The 22,422-nt window shown below is 46.0% G+C and overlaps 1 protein-coding gene across 1 annotated transcript in view; it reads left to right on the top strand.

Annotated features, from left to right (window-relative positions):
• Positions 1-22,422, top strand: part of LOC122811954 (aryl hydrocarbon receptor interacting protein) — a 735,611-nt gene that overhangs the window by 146,032 nt on the left and 567,157 nt on the right. The gene's annotated exons all lie outside the window — the stretch shown is intronic.

Raw genomic sequence — 22,422 nt, 5'->3', positions numbered from 1 at the left:
GTGAATTACAGGATTTTACCCTCGGGTTATACAATGCACTGATGGCATTTGAAGCCTTCCCAAGGCGGTACAGAGACCAGGAATCTACTGAAGAGGAATTAGATTCTAGGGAAGAGTCTTTGGCATATTCCCCTCAAATCCATTCTCCCTTGGATTATGGCTCTGAAGACGAAGACTCTATTAGCTCAGACTCTCCCTCTGAAGAACTCTCTGAAGATGTATTTCTCATATGATGGAATTCTTTAAATGGGACTGTTCTCAGGTTTCTGACTTTCAAAAGAGGTATTATGAGCTCCTCCAGATGGAGTCTCTTAAGCACTTGCTGTCCCTCCTGTCTTGGCTGTCCTTTTAGATACATTTTCAGTAGCTTCTGTGGCCCTGGATTCTCAATCTCCAGCCCCTAAGAAACCTGACATTTTGCAAGGTGCCTGATGAGTGCAAGTTTCTCTACTGATGTCCTTCTGCTGACCCTTCTGTAGTGTGTCTCTTCTAATAAACCCTGTATCTTTTGCCTTCTACCAGACTAGTTCCTTCAGACAAGGACAGTAGAGCTGTGGAACTGCTGAGCAAAAAGGTATATAATGCTGCCACCTTGGCCTTGATTACCAGACCCATATAACCAGGTATGGTTTACCCCTGCTGTCTCAGACTATCTCAGACCTTCCTGATTCTGAAGGGAAGACCTCAGCCCCATCTTTACTGAGCTCTACATCTTAAGTAGCCTGCCACTCTATTAAATATAGTTATGCAATGATTCCTCCTCTACGGCTGCTCCTTTTGGTTCTAATTTGAGCCTGGAGCCTGTTACTCTTGGCTTCATCTCCAGCCTTTGCCTAATGATATTAAGGCTAAACTGTTGGATGCTCCTCTTGATGATCAGAACCTGTTTGGTTTTGCAGCTGCTGAGCTTTTTAATTCTCTGCAGGATAAAGGTAAGGCCTTGCAGGAATTGAAGTATATCTTTGTTTCTCCAGTTCCTATATTCCAGAGGAATTCTCCATTTAAATCTGCTTTTGTTCGCAGGCAGCCTCACCCTCCAGCTAAAGGCAAGAAGGGTTCTAGGTGGGTTCCTCCTGCTAAATCTACTCATAATCCCATTTCTCAAAAACCTCCCATCTGATATTGTTAATCCTCGTTCATTCCTTGCGTATGGGTATCCGTTCCGACCTCTGAACCGAGCCGGTCATTTTCCAAGCTCGCGTCAGCTTCAAACTCTCAAGCTAAACTCTTACCCACAATCCCCCTCTCCCTGTTACCCCAGATTTAGTTTGCCATGTTGCCATTTGGTCGTGTCAAGCTGCTTCTCTTGAGCTAAGTACAGTTATTTGTTTTTATTAGTCATTTATATTACTTTTCTGTCAGAAAAGTTTCTATTTCATTGTCTCTTACACTATCGCATCTAGCGACCATATTTTCTTCAGGTTTTTCTTCTCTTTCTTTACCTTTTTACCGCGAGGTATTCTCCCCTTACCATTGTTTGTAATCTTTCCCTTTCTCTCATACCTTCGGGTATTCTTTTGTACCATTGCTGGTACCTTTTTCTGCTATCCAACTTGCTATAATGGCAGATGAGAAAGATAATCCGGGGTTTAAACAGTGTTCTGATTGTGGACACAAATTACCTACTTCTGATGCACACTCTTTGTGTGTTTATTGTTTGGGGGCATCCCACTTATCTATTGACCCGCCCTGTACTATTTGTGATAACTTTTCAAATAGGACTTTGTTGGAAAGGAAAAACAAGCTGCTGCTGAAGGGACTTCTTAAATCTCCCTTTTCAGAGGATATTTCTGGGTCGGAGGTCTCAACCCCTCTATAAGAAAATCTTGGATGTTCCTACCAAGACTAAATCTTTGCATTCGTCCAGGGCTGGGGACTCTTGCCAACCAAAACCTAAAAAGGCTAAAGTTTCAGCTCCGGAGCTCACTCAGTCAACCCCAATGCTTTCAGTGCCTAGACCTTTGGCACTGAGGCCTTCGGCTCCTTTAGTGATCTCGGCTCCGTCTTCTCCTGCAGTCTTCAGTATATCGGCAGAGAGGGGCTCCTCGGTTCAGACTATTACCACCGTATTGGCACCAACCGTTCAGTAGGCGCAGATCTTGATCACGTCGGCTCCGACAACTTACTCGGAACCGACGCCTTTACTGTTGACTCCAGTTTTGTCGGTTCCAGCTTCGGCACTGACAACCACTTCGGCACCGATCCCTGTGTCGACGCAGACCATGACCTCGGCACTGATGACTTCTTCGGGGCAGACACCCGTAGTCCAGTCCCTCTCGGCACAGTTGTTCTCTGTGCAGACAGGTGAGATGGGCACCGAATTTGCCTCTTCTGTGGACAGGCCTGTTTCTCCCTCAGTCTCCGTGAGGTCCACTGGAAGCCTTTCCGAACATGATGTGTTGCGTCTTGTGGATCAGGTGCTCTTGGCCAGAGGTATCCCACCCACCAGGAACTATCCTTCCTTGGGAGGTGATCACCCATCTCCAAAGACCCCTTCTTATTCTCCTCCTGCATTGCCTGTCAGAAGAAGAAAGTCCATGGATATAGCACAGTCTTCCCCTTTTACGGTTCCCTTTAATGATCTCACTAAGGAACCGCAGTTGCTTTCGTGGCAGGAAAGTTTTGCTACGACCCAGGATGTCAGTTGTGACACGCATAGTTTGCTGCTCCACAGCCATCCAGGGACTCCAGGTTGGCAGGCTGAGCCACTTAAGGGAGGGGTGACCCCTGTCCTAGACATTCACTCCTCTTCAGGTGGACCAGCCTTCCAACTGATGGAGAAGGCTTTCGCTGCTGCTGGCGATACTAGACTGTCTATCCCTCTGCCCTCCTCTGGTACACTGATTTCGGACATATTCCCACAGGAAACCCTTTTTTCGCTGTCTTCCCAGCTTCTCCCACTGAGGAAGTCCTACAGAGGAGTCCTTCACTGAAGACACAGATTTTGATGAGGGGGAAGGATCCCCTCAGTCACCCTCTGAGGTATCCTTTGGTGATATCCTCAAAATCCTGAAACAGAGAGGTGACTGGCAGTCTTCTAATTCGACCTCTGAGGAATCTGTATTCCTGCAGGCCTTTCGCGCCCAGCCCCCTACCTCCTGGGTTACTCCACCTGCCGATTAACTTGTCCTGCTTATCGTGCATTTTGCTTGGAAGGCTCCTGACACCATCGAAGCTATTCCCCAGAGGCCAGATAAGATTTTGTCCCCTCTTGCCATGGATCCCCATTGGTCAAGAGGTATTCCTGTGGATGCTTTGGTGGTGGTGGCCGCAACATAAAAGGATCTGGAAGAAGAAGAAAGCCAGACTGTCCATCCGCCTAACAAGGAGTCCCGGGCCCTGGACAGGATAGGGATGCGCACCTTTGCATCAGTCACCTTTACTATCAGGTCCCTGAATTATATGGCACACTTTTTACCAGGCTTCAATGGGATCTGATTTCTGAGCTCTCTGAAACCTTGACTGGTGCTTTGTCTGATGAGGTCCGTGACAAAGTGGCCTCTCAGCTGGCCACCATTGAGTCAATATCTAACTCCTCTATGCGACTGATATTTCACACATTAGAAGGAGCAGTTAGAGCAGCAGGTTCAACGGTGGTCTTGAGACGACACGCCTGGATGCGCTTGTGCAATTTCGTGGAACCCTTTAAGGCTTCCTTTCTTAATGCTCTCATTGAGGCCTCCTCGTTGTTTGGACCCAAAGTTAAAAGCACATTGGCCAGATGTGAACAGGATGGTTAAGACCATTTCTGCAGTAGATGTCCGTTATTCTTCCACTCAATGTGCTTTCTCCCGAAACCAAAAGAGTGGGAAGATATGGTTCAATAAATCTCAGGGTCCTTTCCATGACACACAGGCCGAGTTCTCCCCTAGAGGCAGAGGGGGGAAACTCACAGGGAAGACACTCCTTTTTGGCAGAGGGGGTCCGCATAACCAGGGTTCCAGGGATTCTTTCCCTGGCCAATCCTACCAGCGCTGCTGAAGAGCGGCCAAACTCCTTTCCTCTGGAGGTAGTTGGGGGATGTTTCTCCTTGTACCCTTCAGCCTGGCTAACCATCACCACTGATTCTCGGGTACAAAGGATTATAACCAGAGGTTATCATATCCCCTTCAGTCTTTGTTCTGTCCCTTCAAAAAACCTTCTCGACATTCCACCCAATCAAAGGGAAGTAGCAGCACTTCCCTAGATAGAAAAGCTGCTAAGAAAGAGAGTCATCCAAATAGTCCCTCCAGACTAGATAGGATCCAGATTCTACTCAAGACTATTTTTGGTGCCAAAGAAAACCGGGGACTGGAGACCAATTTTGGATTTCAGTGTATTGAACAAGTTTGTTAGAGTACAAAAATTCCGGATGGTCACAATACAGTCTATCCTCCCATTTTTGGAAAAAGACGATTGGATGTGCTCGATAGATCTTCAAGATGCGTACTATCACATAAAAGTGAATAGGCCATCAAGAAGATTTCTGTGTTTCCGTGCGGGAGCCAGTCACTACCAATTCAGAGTACTGCCTTTCGGACTCTCAGCCCCCAGAGTGTTCACAAAGTGCATGGCAGTTGTCGCAGCTCACTTGCGACTTCAAGGATTCCAGGTGTTTCCATACCTAGACGACTGGCTCATTTCTGCCCCCACAAGACATCTATTGGAAGAAGCCCTTGCATACTCTCTCCTCGCCGCACAAAGGCTAGGCATAACCATAAACTGGCAAAAATCCAATCTCACCCCGTCTCAGTCGACAGAATTCATAGGGGTTGTCTTGGACACAAAGAACTCAGAGCTGCTATTCCAGAGCACAGAATTTTAAGGATAAAGCAACAACTGATTCCAGTCCTTTCAAGGGAGAAATCCACGGCTCGCTTGGTTCTACAACTGTTGGGTTCCATGGCAGCCTCCATCACCATTGTTCTCCTGGCCAGGTTTCACATGAGCCCTCTACAATGGCTACTGCTCACCCAATGGTATCCCTTTCAGCATCCTCTTTCAGCCATGATTCAAGTAACCCACAGGTGCAAACAGGATTTAAATTGGTGGATAACACACAATCTGCCACAATGGTCTCGCCTCTTCTCCTCCCAACAGCCCAAGGCCACAGTGACCACGGATGCCTCCCTGATGGGTGGGGGGGCTATGTCAGGGACAGACCATCCAAGACACTTGGTCTGAACTGGAGGCCCATCTGCATATAAATGTTCTAGAGCTGAGGGTGGTGCTTCTGGCGTTGCAAGCATTCCATCCCCTGCTGCCGTCTGGGACAATTGCGATTCAATCAGACAACATGGTGGTGGTCTGGTACATCAATAAGCAAGGTGGAACCACATCTTACCCCCTTTGTCGAGAGGCCATGAGGATATGGCAATGGGCGATGGCTACCAACCGTTTTCTTCTAGCAACGCACATTCCCGGGAGTTCCAACGTGATAGCAGACAGACTCAGCAGGTGCATTCTTCAACCTCACGAGTGGTCCCTGAATCCCTTGATAGTAGCGGAGATCTTCCACCGCTGGGATCGTCCTTGCTGCGACCTCTTTGCTGCATTTGTAGTTGGTCTGGGATGCAACTACTTTGCCCTGATTCCCCCTCCGGGACAGTCACCCAGGGACACTCTAGTCCATGATTGGCCCTCTGGTCTTCTTTATGCATTCCCACCCTTTCCCCTCATTCCCCAGTTTCTGAAGAAAGTCCGTCAGTTGAAGAGCAAGGTGATCCTCATAGCACCATATTGGCCTCGACAGATTTGGTTCCCCTTTCTTTGGCCTCGCCTACTAGATCGACCATGGATTCTCCATCCAATCCTGGCGTTGATCTCACATCCACAGAACCTGATTCATCCCATATTGAACAGCTTGAAGCTCGCAGCTTGGCTACTCCAATTCCCTTGATTGCCAGGCAGAATGATCTTTCTTTACCAGTACGTGACATTCTCATTGCATCTCACAAGTCTTCCACTAGAATTACTTATCTGAGCAAGTGGAAAAGATTTACCTGTTGGCTGAAAGATAAACAAGTAGATCCCTTCTCAGCACCACTGTCGATTAATACTAGACTATCTGGCCGACCTTTTCCAATCTGGTCTATCGGCCTCTACCATTAGAGTTCATGTGGCTACAATTTCTAATTTTCATGAGGATGTCCAAGATGTCCCACAAATTATGCAAGACCTTCATAAAAGGTGTGAATCATCTGAAGCCACCTTTTAGAGAACCTATTCAACCATGGGATTTATCATTATTTCTACAAGCTCTAACAATGCCACCTTTCGAACCAGCCTCTTCTTGCAACCTCAAGCATTTGTCATGGAAAACCTTGTTTTTGGTCACCATTAGTTATGCCAGACGTATTTTGGAGCTTCAAGCTTTATGCATCAAGAGTCCATACTTGATTTTTCATAGAGATAGAGTATCTTTGAGAACTAATCCATCATTTTTGCCAAAAGTAATCTCGGAAATGTCCATTAATCAAACCATGGAATTGCCAGTTTTCTTTCCCAATCATTCAAACAGAGGAGAGTATTGCCTTACATATCCTAGCTATCCACAGGCAAATCCATTTTTACTTAAACAGGACTGGGTCCTTTTGTAAATCCGACCAGTTGTTTTTGGCCTTTTCTGGACCTAGATTAGGATCTGCTGTTGCTAAGGTCACATTAGCTAGATGGTTGAAGGACTGTGTGACCTTTGTCTATACACAACGCAATATCTCATTGCCTACTACCATGAAAGCTCATTCAACAAGGTCGGTGGCAACTTCTGCTGCCTTCCATGCCAGAGCTTCTTTACATGACATCTGTGCAGCTGCAACTTGGGCTACGCCTCCTACCTTCATCAATCATTATAAATTGGATTTGGCCTCCAGGGGAAGAGCATCTTTCGGTTCTGTGGTGCTCAGGAATGTCTTTCCATGAGAGCCTCCCAGGAATAGAGGTAGCTGGGGACTCTGTCCCATACATAAGGTCTGAACAAGGATTAACAATATCAGATAAAGAAGTTATGTCTTACCATAACGTTCCATCTGTATTGTTGATCCTCGTTCAGTCATTAAGACCCTCCCTCCTTCCCCCTCCTGTGGTTTCTAGTGGATCTCACCATTCGGCTCTCTTAGGTTATTTGACCAGAGGTAGCCTCTACCTTCTTTGACTTGCAAACTCAATCTGAGGTAACAGGGAGAGGGGGATTGTGGGTAAGAGTTTAGCTTGAGAGTTTGAAGCTGACGCGAGCTTGGAAAATGGCCGGCTCAGTTCCGAGGTCAGAACCGATACCCATACGTAATGACTGAACGAGGATCAGCAATACAGATGGAACGTTATGGTAAGACATAACTTCTTTTTTCATGACAAACCAGGTTCTATCCAACTGTTTGCTTCCCTCTTTCGTGAGCCAAGGTTCCCTTATCTCTTCATCTTTCCCTGTCTCTTCTCAATTGGTTAAAAGTCACCAAGACTCTTGAGTTTTGTCCATCATCCATCACGGATGCTTTGTGGTTTGTAAATCCTCCCTCCTTTTCTGGGCATTCCTCAACCTCCCCAGGAACAGCTTCCTTTCTTCCCAGACCTACTTCAGGGCCTTCGGGCACAAGGCACTATTCAAGCTGTGCCCCCTTCCCAGGAGGGGAAGGAGTTTTATTCCAGAATGTTTTTGGTTCCCAGGAAGGAAGGTATCTGGAGACCCATTCTGGACCCCTCTCAGCTCAACACCTTTCTGAAGATCACTTCCTTTCGGTTGCTGTCTCTTCAGACCCTGTTTTCTTTTCTTCTTCCCCAGGCTTTACTGGTCTCCCTGGATTTCAAGGATACTTATCTTCACATCCCAACTCATCCCTTTTTCAGGAAGTTTTTGCATTTCTGCATTTCTTCTTTGCATTTTCATTTGTCTGCTTTGCCCTTTGGCCTTTGTACTGTTGCCAAGGGTTTTTACTAAATGCTTTGCTCCTGTGATTGCCTTTTGCAGGATGAGAAGGGTTCAGACCTTTGCTTATCTGGATAACCTACTCATTCAGGCTTCCTCCCCCTTGGACCTTGCTTCACCACCTCCACTATACTCTGTCTCCTGCAAAGCCTGGAGTTTACAAAACACTTCCAGAAATCTGTCCCGATTCCTTCTCGGAATCATGTTTTTCTCGGTTGCAGGCTCCAGACCATCTGTATGCTGGCTTTCCTAATTCCTCCCAAGTCTCTCTAATCATCTTTTTTTCAATCCTTTCTTCCTCTGGTTTCAGTTACAGCTAGAGAGTTTCTAAGGTCACTACGATTCATGGCTTGCACCATTCCTATACTTTCTCTAGCCAGGCTTCATATGGGAAAACTATATTGGTTTGTGAAGTCAGCATGACTGCAACACTGTCATCCTCTAAATTTTTCAGCTCAAGCTCCAGTGGTGGATTTATCACCTGTCTCTTAATGAGGAGATGAGAGCTCTCCTTTTTGCCCTTCAAACCTTTATTTTTTTTTCAGTGCTTCTTAAAACTCTTTACAGACACAGTACCACAGTGATGTGGTACATCAGCAAGTGTGTGTGTATGTGTGTGTATGTGTGTGTGTGTGTGTGTGTGTGTGTGTGTGTGGTGTGGTTCTACCTTCTTTGCAGGCTTGCCCTTCAAGTTTGGGATCTAGCTGTATAGGATCAAGCAACTTTTCAGACTGTATACATTCCTTCAGAGCAAAATATGGTGGCAGACTCTTTGAGCAGGTCCATAACACAGGCTTGAGATGGATGCTCCACGGAGCTGTGTTTCTGGATATTGTCCATCAGTGGGGTACTTTTCACTTGTGTAGATCTTTTTCCCTCTCTTTTTAACAGACTTTTTTGCACAAAAGTCCCAAGTCCTTTAGCCTGGAAGGTGACTGCCCTATCTTTTTATTGGAAGAGGATGTTTCTGTATGTCTTCCATCCCCTTCCTCTGATTCTGAGGCTCCTCCTCAAAATAGAGCAGGACTCTGCCAAAATCTTGTTGATGACTCCCTTTTGGCTAAGACGGTATTGGTTCTCTCTTCTTATGCACGTTGCCAAGGGCAGTCAGCACAAGTTACCTCACAGGGTGGACTTGCACAAGAAAAGGGGTCTCGCATCCATCCTCACTTGTCCACGCTTCTTCTGACATTGTGGGTGGTAGAGTTCTGATCCCTTTTAGACACCTTTTTTTCCTGAGGACTTGCTTAAGATTCTGCAGGAGACCAGGAAACCCCCTGCCAGGAAATCCTGTGTGTCCAAATGAAAGTGATTTTCTGTTTGGTGCCTTGCTCGTAACCAGGATCCACTTTATGTGGAGATCCCTCTGGTTATGTCTTATTTGTGTGAATTTTCTCCATGCTGGGTAGCACATTCTTCTGTTAAAGCTTACCTTTTAGCGGTTTCTTCTTGTCTGCCATGAAGTCCTTCTCTGACCTCCAGGTTTGAGGTCAAGCAATTTTTTAAATGAGTCTTTCATATTAGACCTTCCTGGAAGCCTCTTCCACCTTCCTAGGACCTTAATTTTGTTCTTGAAAATTTGACTCCTTTTGAACCTGCAGTTTTCAGTTTCCTTACAACATTGTACATGGAAGACTGTTCTTTTGGCCCGTACGTCAGTCAAGAGAGTGTCTGAACTCCAGGCTGTTATGATGTTCCTCGATTTTTAGGTTTTCAGAGGAACAGGGTGATGTTCATCGTGTTTCACTGTTGCAGTCATTACACTTGGGTTATCCACCGGCAGGCTACCCGCAGTCGGCCCGAGTTCCAAAGTCTTGGTCTGGCGTCGGTTGCTGTCGCCAGTGCACCAGTGGTATAAAAGATGCAACCAACGCCATTTTCTATAGTCTTTCTTGCTGCGTGGTGCCCGAAGCAAAAGCAGTTCGCAAGTGCCGGTCGGCCGACTCCTGATATTTTCAAAATTGAGTTTCAGAACCGAAGTCTTCAATAAAGCTAAGTACCCCGTTGGGGAAACTTTTTTCTTGTTCCAGACCGATGTCAGAAAAAGTTAATAATTGTATTTTTTGTGGGAAGTAAATACCTCATAAGGACTTTCACTCTTACTGTATTCCTTGCCGAGGCCCTGACCACGACGTTACTAGTTGTCTGTTTTGCGTGAGATTCAACAAACGCACTATTAAACGTCGGTTTGAATTTGCTTTGCATTATTTTGGCCATAGGTTTAATTGCATAATGCCGTTGGAACAACCGACGACCGGAATATCTAAAAAACCGCAAAGACAAAGAAAAGGACAAGCGTCCGAGGTCCAAAACCGACGACGAAGCCTCTTCTAGGCCAGTCGCCGGTTCTCAGTGAGGTGCTTTCGCAGCCCCTGACACCCCGCTACCTCAGAGCCACAGGCCATAGACAGCCATGTGGATACACAGAGGCCTGTGGAAACTCAAGGTATTGGGCCTATGGAAACTTTTCCCTCAGATGGGGCCAGAGCCGCTGAGCAGGCATCGGCTTCTGAGGGTGTTTTCAGACCTTCACAGCTTACAATTAAGCCCACTACAGCAGCCAAGGCAAAGTTAAAAACACCATTAAAGACAAAGAAACAAGTACAGCATTCAACTGAACAGTCATCCATGCCAAAGAAACAGATGCTCAAAATGGCCGAAGACGTAATTACTTTAATCAGGGGTTCCCATCCTCCTCCTGACAAAAGGCCTAGGCAAGACACTGACCATGATTCCTCTGACCAGGTTTCCATTTCCTCTGATTCCTCTTCTGACCAGGGATACTCTCTCCCTCCCTATGAGGACTCTGATGCAGAAGAGTCCATACCTTCAGCCTCTCCGCCTGAGGATTATTCTTTTGGTGAAACCCTGCACACCATGAGGGAGCATTTCCATTGGGAGAGCCAGGATTATTCAGAATCCAAGAAAAGGCTCAGAGGCTTTCTTTTAGTGCCCCAGCACAGGCCCCTGGCTATTCCCCCTATGCTGGATGTTGTTGATGATGTTTTTTCTGAATCCAGTCTAACTTCTGATTCTTTACCCCCTGCACCAGTTAAGCCAGACAGTTACTACAGGGTCCCTGACTCTCATAAATTTCTTTACAAAATCCCTGCTGCAGATCCAGAAACAATTTCTCAGGGTCCTGAGGGAGTTAAGGCTTCCACTGCTAAAAATCCTGTCCCCTCGGATAGAGATTCCAGAGTTCTGGACAGATGAGGGGGAAAAAGTTTACACTTCTGCTACTTTAGCTGTAAGGGCTTTAAATTGCCAGTTTCACATGCTTAAATATCAACAGTATCTCATGTCATTGTTAAAGCAGAAAATGGTTTCAATCTCAGAAAGTCCTGACAGTAAGGAAATGCAGGATTTATTACATGCAGCTGAACAAGTGGGAAAGCATACTTTACAATGTGGTTTTGATTCATTAGAGGCTTCTTGTAGAGCTGCAGTTACAGGCTCTGTTATTCAAAGGCATGCTTGGTTGAAAGAACAAAGTTTACCTGACCATGTAAAAGTTAAATTATTGGATGCTCCACTACAGCATGATACCCTGTTTGGTGTTGAGACAGAAGAGGTGTTAAAGAAAATGGAGGATAAAGCAAAATCAATGCAGACCGTAAAGGATTTTTTACAGGTTCAGCCACCCTAGTTTAGCAGAAACTGGCCTTCAAAAAATTGGTCCTTTCGAGTGTCGGACAGACCACAAAGAGGCAGATACAGACACCCTAGAGACAAATCTCAGCCCCAAGGCTGTTACAGACCTAAACAATGGGATGCTTCAGCCCCCAAAGGAGGGGCAGACAAATCACAACCTTATAGGAAACAGTTCCAATTACATCCCTCTACAGATGCCAAGCACTTTCCTTTTGGCAGCACCCCTAGGGGGAAAGCTAGCACTTTTCTCAAAAAATTGGCACATAATCACCCAAGACAAATGGGTACTGAATATTGTTTCTCAAGGTTACAGGTTCCATTTTCACACACTTCCAAAATTAAGAGGTATGCCAGACCTGCCACAAAACCAATGGGCAGAGGCGCAAAAACAAATTGCTGCTCTCATGGACATGGGAGCTATTCAAAGAGTGCCACAGCAAGAACAGGGGCAAGGATTTTACAAAAGGCTTTTCTTAGTACCCAGAAAGGACAAAGCCTGGAGACCAATACTGGACCTGTCAATCCTAAATACTTTCCTGGATGTTCCAAAATTCAAAATGTTAACACTACAGCAGCTTCTACCCATGCTGGGCAAGAAGGCTTGGCTAGTTACTTTGGACCTCAAGGAGGCATACCTGCATGTCCCAATCAGACAAACTTGCAGAAGATACCTCAGATTCATAGCAGGATCAATGCATTACCAATTCTCTGCACTGCCCTTTGGCTTATCTACTGCGCCCAGGGTCTTCACAAAATGCCTGGCACCAGTAATTGCATTTTGCAGACAAAAAGGAATTCAAATATATCCCTCCTTGGACTGCCTTATTCAAGCAGAGAGCAAGGAAGTTCTACTAAAGCATCTGGCATTTGTAAAAAGATTACTAATTTGCCTAGGGTACACAGTAAACGAAAAGAAATCAAAACTAGTGCCCTCTCAAGAGATAATATTCCTGGGTGCAAGCTTAAATGCAACTGCCCAGATGGCTTATCTCACACCAGACAAACAAAGGCAACTGACTCGGTACTTTCAACTGATGGCAACAAAGACCCAGCTCCCTGCAAGAAAAATTCTGCAGACCCTGGGCTTCATGGCGTCCTGCATTCTACTAATTCCATATGCAAGACTGCATATCAGGAAACTACAATGGTATCTAAAAAGTGTTTGGACTCAACATTGTCACAGCCTGGAGACAAACATAACTTTAATTCCTTGCCTACAACAGGAGTTTCGATGGTGGTCTCAGGCCTGTCACCACAACAAGGGACAGCCTTTCACCTTGCCCACTGCCAGACAGATAATAACAATGGATGCATCAGATTATGCCTGGGGGGCACATATGGCAGAAAAATGTATTCAGGGCACGTGGCCCAAGGAACAAATGCATCTTCACATCAATCAGAAAGAGATGCTAGCAGTACAGAATGCCCTGACAGCTTTCAAGGAACTACTACATCCAGGACAACTACTAATAAAGACGGACAATACCACAGTTATGTGGTACATAAACAAGCAAGGGGGAACACATTCCTACCCCCTATGTAGGCAAAGCCATGACCATGTAGGCAAGCCATGACCTTGTGGAACACAGCACTAACCTATCAGGTACATCTGCAGGCACAATTCCTGCCAGGAACAAAAAATACACTGGCAGACGAACTAAGCAGAAATCTCATGGACCCTCACGAATGGAAACTGAATCCACGGGTGTTCAGCATGATATCAAGGAAATGGGGACGCCCAGACATAGATCTTTTTGCCTCCCCTCACAGTTGCCAACTACAGAAATTCTGCACAAGAACGTATCACTCTCAAGCATGGAAAGTGGATGCTCTATCATTCAGCTGCAAAGCTCTGACAGTCTATGCCTTCCCACCAATGCCTCTTCTTATCAAGGTGCTCCTAAAAGTCAGACAAGAAAGGCCAAAAATGATCCTGATTGCCCCAGACTGGTCACACCAGCACTGGTACCCAATCCTAAAGAGCTTGTCTCAGGGCCCAGCGTGGCCTTTACCTCAAATTCCTCATCTTCTGACTCAACAAAACAATCAGATTCTGCACAGTCAGCTCAGAACCTTAAATCTGGCAGCATGGCAGATAATGTAGCCACTCAGACTGAACCTCTCTCTAAAGCTGTTATGGATGTCATTTTAGAAGCCAGAAGGCCCAGCACTAGAAAATCTTATGCAGAACAATGGAAGAGATTCTGTGCTTGGAACCAGGCACAAGGGCTCGACCCACTTGTTCCAAATATACCTCAAATTTTACAATACTTAACTGAGATGCTGGACAAAGGCCTACCCTTCTCATCAATTAAAATCCATGCCTCTGCCATTTCAGCTCATTACAATACGGAACCTCCTATTTTTTCACATACTCTACTAAGACAGTACCTCAGAGGGGCAAAAAACATAAGACCCCCAAGGAGAGCACCAGTACCAACTTGGGATCTCCACTTTGTTTTAGAAAAACTCACACTGCCTCCTTTTGAACCAGTCAGAACAGCTGATATAAAATTCTTATCATGGAAAACTGCTCTGCTCCTAGCAATAACTTCAGCAGGAAGAGTATCAGAGTTACAGGCATTAATGGCTGTGGAACCTTTCATTATTTTTCACCAGGACAGGGTTTCTCTCAGGACAAACCCAACCTTCATGCCAAAAGTAGTTTCCAATGTGGCCCTGAACCAAACCATTCATTTACCAACTTTCTACCCAACTCCCCAGAATAAAGGGGAGAGAATTCTGCATGCTTTGGATATACACAGCTACGATTCTACCTGGACAAAACAAAAACTTTTAGAAAAACTGAGCAACTGTTTGTAGCCTATGCTTCAGGGTCACAAGGAAAACCTATCACAAAGCAGACCATTTCAAAATGGATAGGACACTGCATCCGCTTCTGTTATGCACAACATGGCAAATCGGTGCCTAAGGTCATTACTGCTCAGACAAGCTCCACGTGGGTTTACAGAGTGGTCCTAGCAGTAGGGAACTCAGAAAAGCGACTACCTTCTGGATTTAAGTATCTCTGTTTTTTTTTTCACTTGGAATAGCTTCTGTAGCTTACCTTGAACTAGCCTGAACTGTTTTTAACTGATTGCTGCATTATTTTAAAATCTGCACTTAAAGTTACATTTTAGTCGAATTTGATCGAAAGTTTGCTTGTTTGTTTGTTTAATTTAACTGTGGAGGATGCCCACTAAAGTGTGCTAGCCTGTGTAACTAATTTATCACTGTTTCTGCATTTTCTGTGTGTTTCTACCAAAAAAACAAAAAACATAATCCTTGTTTTCCCGCCTTCCTCGACTAGTTTAGACCAGTTTACAGGCATTGCTGTATTCTGGGCTGTGGTGTAGTTCCTGTGTTGTCCATTACCTTACTTGGATAGAAGGAAGTTTCTTTGCTCACCAGTGGGAGTGGGCAGCCTTGAGCAGCCTACCTGTCCTTGGGGGAAGTGACCTCAGCACAAGAAGCTGTAGTAATTGGTTGTTTTGGACCATTTCTAGCTCTTTTGTAGTTCACTGTTTAAAATCCGCGTTTGCTCAGCTTTTATGCGGTCTTGCATAGCGCAGCGGTTAAACAAGGTTAAACTTTTTCTGGCTCTGCCAAGTCTGCTCTTCAAATTTTCCCTTAAGGAAGCTCTACTCTTAGTATAACCAGACTACTCACTGTATTATAAGCCTAGCACTTGTTCTCAATACTTCTCTACTAAGTAAGCACTCTCGTACTAAGTAAAGCACTACATCTACTTACCACCCCTGTGAATATCCACTTCCCTTAAAGGTATACCACTCCCTTATACTGTTCTAGCATGTGGTAGATTACTGGCGTCGTCTCCAGTTCAGCTGGTCAATCTGGGTATCTTGAGACAATGCTACAATTGTCTCATGTACACAGACAACCGTCTCCTCCTCCCAACAAACACAAATACATGTGAGAGATGCAACTATATAGCCAAACTGGAGGCTGAACTCTCTCAACTCAGGGCTGGCATGACCAGACAGGAGGAGATGGCAACCACACACACAACAATCCCAGTCCCACATAGACCTACCACAACTGCAAACCAAACGCATAAAAACACAAAGACATACTCAGAGGCTCTAATAAAAAACTTACCAAAACAACAGAGGCTCCCAAAGCAGACATCCAAAAATCCACCACCCCAAAACAAAACACATGCAACACATACTTTAATAAATCAGTGTGTCGACCAATTGCAGCCCTTAAGGCCAAACACCTTGCCTGATACACTAGTAATAGGTGACTCCATAGTCAGACACACTGATGTCCCAGTGACCAGGCTGAACAAGGAGAAGGTGACTGTGAGCTGTCTATCGGGAGCTAGGATCCACCACATAACACACACACTCAGGTCACTCCAAAGCAAGTACAAATATGACTCTGTCATTGTCCATGCTGGTGTGAATGACCTACCTCCCTGGACTACATGAAAAGAGACATAGAGGAGCTCTCCGATTATGTAGCCCAGGCTGGTATGATCCTGACCCTGAGCAGCATCTTGCCCTCACCAAGAATGATACCACACTGCAAAGACAAGATGATCAGCTTTAACAATTGGCTCAAGTACTGGTGTCATTCTAAGGGGATCCAATGTCTGTCTGCCTGGGATGATATGTTGGACAAGCCACGCTGCTTCGCAAGGGATGGCTTACACCTGTCACCACTGGGCTTCTGGATATTGGCTAAGGCTCTTGCCACCCCCATAGTGCCTTTTTTAGGCAAGGCTCAAAAGACAAACCCACCTCCTTAGAAAACAAAAATGGAAAAAACTAAGGGTAATGCTGCTCAACGCCAGAAGTCTAAATCTCAAGATGCAGGCACTTGATGCACTCCTCAGCATGGAGAACATCAATGTCTGTGCAGTAACTGAAACCTGGTTCAAGGCTCCTGAGAGCACCCCAGCACTACCAGGCTATACCTCGTATCATGCTTTTTGGCCCCAAAACCCAGGCGAACCACAAAGGGAGGAGTGTCCATATTCATAAAGGACACCCACACCTCCAGGTTAGTAGCAACACATGAAGCATCAGAGACCATACAGGTGCAACTAACCATAGGCAAAACTGCTATACAACTGGTAGCATGTTACAGACCACCCTCCCAGTCTCAAGAACCCCACTCAGCCTTCCTGAAGACATTGGAGGATATGAATGTATCACAAAATACCATCATACTGGGAGACTTCAACTACCCAAACATAGATTGGGTACATTATTCTAGCCCTAATACCCTAGCCCAAAGGTTCCTGGAATTCATAAATTCAAATGCATTGGAATAACTAGTCACCTCTCCCACTAGGGGGGAGATAATATACTAGACCTGATCATCACAAACATGGGGATAAAATGCTCCACACTGGAAGTATACCCCTCACTAGTGAGATCTGACCACAAACTAATCACCCTGGATATACATATCCTACCTCCACCCCCAGCACAAAGACCACAGTGAAAAACTTCTCAAAAGCAGACTTCACACTTCTTAAGACTGAGATGGTATCCTTTAAGCCCACTGTGCCAGTGGATACCACATCCCACAATGCCGAATCCTTCACAAATGCTTTCTATGGACATCTCCAAGAATGCATGGATCATGCAATCCCAAACAAATCCAAGTCCTTCTCCACCAAATGTAAGCGTCCTGACTGGTGGACCTCAGCCATAAACAAATTGTATAACAAAAGAAGGAAGCTACTGCACGTCAGAGCGAAATCCCATGAAGGGACGACATCTGTGATCAACATTAGCAGAAAACTACATTCTCTCATAAAAACATCCAAGGCAAACTTTGAGAGAAAAATCACTAAGGACAACCACAAAGCCTTCTTCAGCTATGTTAGAAACCTGGGCGGAAACCCTCAGATATGCTCAGAGTTGGTTCACAACAACAAAAAATACTCTGAACCCACAGATATTGCTAACATTCTGGTTGACAGGTTCAGTGCAAATTTCTCCCCTCCTTCACCCCCAAAAGAAGAAATACTTATCCCAGCTGAATGTAATCTCCCTGTCATCTCAGATGTCCAAGTTAGAACCGCCCTAAACAAAGCAAAAAACACAGCATCAATGGGACCTGACGGTATCCCGGGGTGCGTGTTACGTGAACTCTAAGAGGAGCTAAACCCACACATAAAAATGCTATTTAACCTTAGCCTTACTTCGGGATATGTACCTGAACACTGGCGTACAGCAGCAGTGGTCCCACTCCACAAGGGGGTTGCCCCTACAGACCCTGGAAACTGCCGCCCCATAAGCTTAACTAGCCTGGTCTGCAAAGCTATGGAAAGAATCATTATGGAACTCATAAGCAGAGACATAGGGGACCTACAGACACTTGACCCCACCCAGTTCGGCTTTGTAAAGGGCAGATCCTGCCTTTTAAACCTGGTTGACTTTTTCGAAACAGTCACTAGAGCCATTGATGAGGGCAAAGCAGTCCATACAGCATACCTGGACTTGGCTAAGGCCTTCGACACAATACCCCACTCAGGCATCATAGATAAGCTAAACAGCTTAAAAGTAAACCCTTATGTCACTAGATGGGTTGCAAACTGGCTAAAGGACAGAACCCATAAAGTTAAAATCACTGGAGCAATGTCAGACTCAAAGCCAGTCATAAGTGGTGTCCCACAGGGATCTGTCCTGGGACCCCTCTTGTTCGGCATTTATTTCTCAGATGTTAAAGCAAACATGGGAGGGCTGTGGCTGACAAAGTTTGCAGATGACTGCAAACTAGGCGCCATAGTCGATACACCAGCAGACACACACATCCTACAAAAAGGCCTCACTGAAACGGACAACTGGTGCAATAGTCACGGCCTTAAACTAAATGCCAAAAAATGTATAGTCATCCCTTTTGGAAAAAACAAAGTACCCACAAATTATCACATAGACAGCAACCCAATGAGTACGGAAAAAAGTAATCAGAGACCTAGGGACCCAAGTAGACAGCGACCTCTCATTTGACACCCACGTTGCCAAAGTGGTTAGAAAAACATTCTACCTTGCACACCTCATCATGAAGGGTTCACATCCAGATCCAAGGATGTCATTGTACCCCTATATTCCTCCCTCATCAGACCCATGAATTGAGTACAATGCACCATTTGGTATGCATCTCACCCGGCATTTGTAACAGCTGGAGAGACCACAAAAGTATCTCACCAAAAGGATCAAGGGTCTCCAACATATGTCTTATTCTGCCAGGCTAAAAAAACTTCAGCTCTATTCAGTAGCATACCGCCTGTTCAGAGGTGATCTCTGCCTGACGTACAAGGCCATGTCCAATCAGGATCTGATGGACATGCTCCACCTCAAAAAATCCAAATCCATCAGGACCACGAGAGCTAAAGACTTAAACCTCGGCACAAGTATGAATGGGACATGCTGGAGGGATAGATTCATAACCCAGAGGCTTCCCATGCTTTGGAACAGGATCCCAGTTCATATTAGGCAGAGCCCCTCACTGACTCTCTTCAAGAGAAATCTTGATGAGTGGATGGGAGATTGTAAGTTTACTCCAGGAGTCACATCTGTGTCACTGCTAGACAGGGGCACAGTAAACTAATTCTATTATATAAGGGGACCTTCATTGTGTCACTACAAGACAGAGGCACAGTATTCTAGATTTATTCTGTACATTTTTGTACCATTTCATGGGGTGGCAAAAGCCACATCACTATGGCTAGGCTTACAAATGCCCCAGGGCAGATAGCCTAGTACTATACCATGAAACTATGAAACATTCTACCAGAGCAACAGCCACTTCAGCAGCCTTTCTCAGAGGAGTACCAACCAAAGACATTTTAGAAGCTGCAACCTGGAGCTCAGTGCACACTTTCTCCAAGCACTACCACTTGACTCTCTACTCTAAATCCAGAGCAGGCTTTGCCACTGCAGTCCTGCAGGGCCTGGTAGCCTCTCCAAATCTTATTTAGACCCAGACGCCCAACTTCAGCTTTGGGATTCAACCCAAGTGTAATGACTGCAACAGTGAAACACGATGAACATAGTACAGTTGTGTACCTACCGTAAATGTAGATGTTCGAGTGTATTCACTGTTGCAGTCCATGTTACCCACCCACCATCCCCCTTTACTTTGCTGGGACTTCTCTGTACTTCTCAACTCTATACAACCGGTGTGGTGTATTTGCTTGTACATGAAGGAAATGTTTGTATTAGTTAATGCATGCATTTTGGCATAATTTTATTTTTCCAGCCTTCCTATCTGGGGCAAGAAAAACTGAAGAAAATGGCGTTGGTTACATCTTTTATACCCCTGCCGCACTGACGTCAGGGAAGAGGCGACAGCAACCGACGCCGGACCAAGACTTTGGAACTCTGGCCGACTGCGGGTAGCCTCCCGGCGGATAACCCAAGTGTAATGACTGCAACAGTGAATACACTCGACCATCTACATTTATGGTAGGTTCACAACTGTACTTTTCTTCATACTAATCCTTCTTTTATGCTCAAGGTGGTTAATGAGAAGTTTCTTAATTTACTTATTTTTATTTATTTGACATTTGTTAACCGGGAAAGTCCGGCTGAGCTACAGCCCTTTTTCAGTGGAGGCTCTGGGAGAAATGCTTCCCAATAGTACATAATAGTTTTACAATAGTAAGCAATCAACACTTTGTACAAAACATACAACAATAAAAAGAGAAAGTATATAAAACACTCCTAAACAATAATGCTGTTAATTAACAATGTACAGAATTTGCTAAAAATAGATCTGAAGTAGTTTACTTCATTTGATCTTCAACCTGTGGGTATTTGGATCTGGATCGGATCTGAGATGGGCGGCATCACCAACTTCTGATCTGAGCTCTAAGCCTCCCTCTACCCATAATGCCCCTCCATCTCCTTCTTACTTCAGGTCTTGTTTGCTGGTTTCCAGCCTGGGAGCTTGGTTATTTGCTCCAGGCATTTAGTGGTTATTTTGGTGAGTGTTTAGTTAAATTCTTACCCTTGCTTCCCCTACACCTGCTTCAACCGTTGGTACAAAAAAAAAGTTAGATTTTAAAAGTTGTTAGTTAGTGTTGTGTTTCCCTGTGTTCCCCTTCCCACAGTTAGTGCTAATGTGTGTGTGTGTGTGTGTGCCCTCTATAGACATGGCAGATGTTTCTAAGCCTGTCTTTAGGAAATGCACAGTGTGTGGCTACAAGCTTTCCCCAGCTGATGGCCACACTCTGTGCGTTGTTTAGGTGCAGCCCATCTGGACACGGCCTGTGCGATTTGCTTAGGGTTTTAATCCTAGAGCCCTCAAGGACCAGAGGGCTGTTGATTATGAAAGGTCTCTTCCCAGCATTGGGGATGGCTGTCCCTGCTCCATCTTCTGTGGTAGCAGCCGCTACCGTGTCTTCTCCTTCACAGGCCTCCAGGGCTCAAACCCCTACTTCTAGGCCTTTGGACTCTTGACAGGAGGCACAAGAATAGGCCCCGAAAGTGGTCCCCTGACCGCTGAGTGCATTCAGGGCCTCCAGCTAAGACAAAAACTCCTCCTAGACCCAGCACCCCTCAGCTCCATTCTCTGAGGTTTTCACCAGAGCCGGCGGTGTCTCAGCCCCTTTCGAGAGCCTCCCCTCACCAGCACTCCCGGCTGGTGTTGGCTTCATCATCCCGTTCCATCGCAGTCTAAGCGAATCAGAGATGGACAGGATAATGAGGAAGTTTATCCACACCCAGATCCAGATGGGGGTCTTGCCAGCCGCCTCTCCCTCCGGAGCGGGAGGTTCTCAGCCCTTCTTCGCCTCCATCGCTCCTTCTCCAATCTGGCACTTGGTTTTGAAGTCCTTGGATCTGAGAGCCCTCGTGGTCAGAGGGCCAATGCCAATGGTACCTAGTACCTCGACTCCGGCCAAGGCCTTAAGCGGGTTGGATCCGACCAGGTCAGATCAGAGCTCTCGGAGCCATAGCCTCGGTGTCAGATCCGGAGGGGTGCTGTCTGCTCCGAGTTTGTCGGAGCGCAGCCTCCACCTCGACATCTCTGTGCTGGTGGGGGTCTGCTCAGACTCCCCCATTGGATCCAATGAAAGTGGCTCCATTGTTTGTTTCTCGGGATGTCTGCTGTCCCTCTGCTTACAACATGGTGGAGAGGGTCCTTTCGAGTGGGTCGAGGCCTCTGACCATCTCCTCTTCGGAATCCGCCCTGACCCCCTCTGTTCTGGGTATGGCTTCGACCATCCTTTGCTCTCAGGGGCAGTCTGTGCCTGTTGTGCCCCAGGGAGCGCCCATTGGAGAGCAGCCCCCAGTTTGCGAGTCCCCCACAGAAAGTCCCACTGAGGAGGTCCCTCACAAACACACGTGTAAAAGGAAGCACTTGGACTCCCCAGAGTCCCTCACAGACAACATGGACTTGGAGGAAGGGGAAGGTTCCCCCAGGTAACCCCCTCCCCAGGATGTCTCATTCATAGACATTATGGAAATTCTATGCCAAAGAGGGGGTGGTCTGCCCCCAAACCGACCCTGGACGAGTCTGTGGGGGCATGGAAGGAACCGGACACCATGGAGCCAATTCTGAAAAGACTGAATAAAGTCCTTAGCCCCCCCCCCCCCACATGCAGGACAGAGTCAGCTGGAGTAAGTACCCAGTATATGCTATGATAGTGGTAGCTGCCACCAAGAAAAAAGCTTGCTCAGGAGAGCTCTATGTTCCATCCTCCTGACAAGAGAGTTGCGGTCGATGGATCATCTGGGAAGCGAATTTATGCTTCAGCCACCTTTTCCATAAGGGTGCTGAGCTATATGGCGCATGTTATTCGATTTCAGCGAGACTTGGTCAAGGAGGTTGCTGAGTCGCCCCCAGAGTCCATGTTGGCAGAGAGCATGAAAATGTTCTCTGCA

Source organism: Protopterus annectens, chromosome 9.part0 (assembly GCF_019279795.1).
Source record: "Protopterus annectens isolate FY-2018-M chromosome 9.part0, PAN1.0, whole genome shotgun sequence".
NCBI classification, from domain to species: Eukaryota; Metazoa; Chordata; order Ceratodontiformes; family Protopteridae; genus Protopterus; species Protopterus annectens.
The sequence above is the reverse complement of the archived record's forward strand: the minus strand, read 5'-3'. Positions and strand labels throughout refer to the sequence as shown.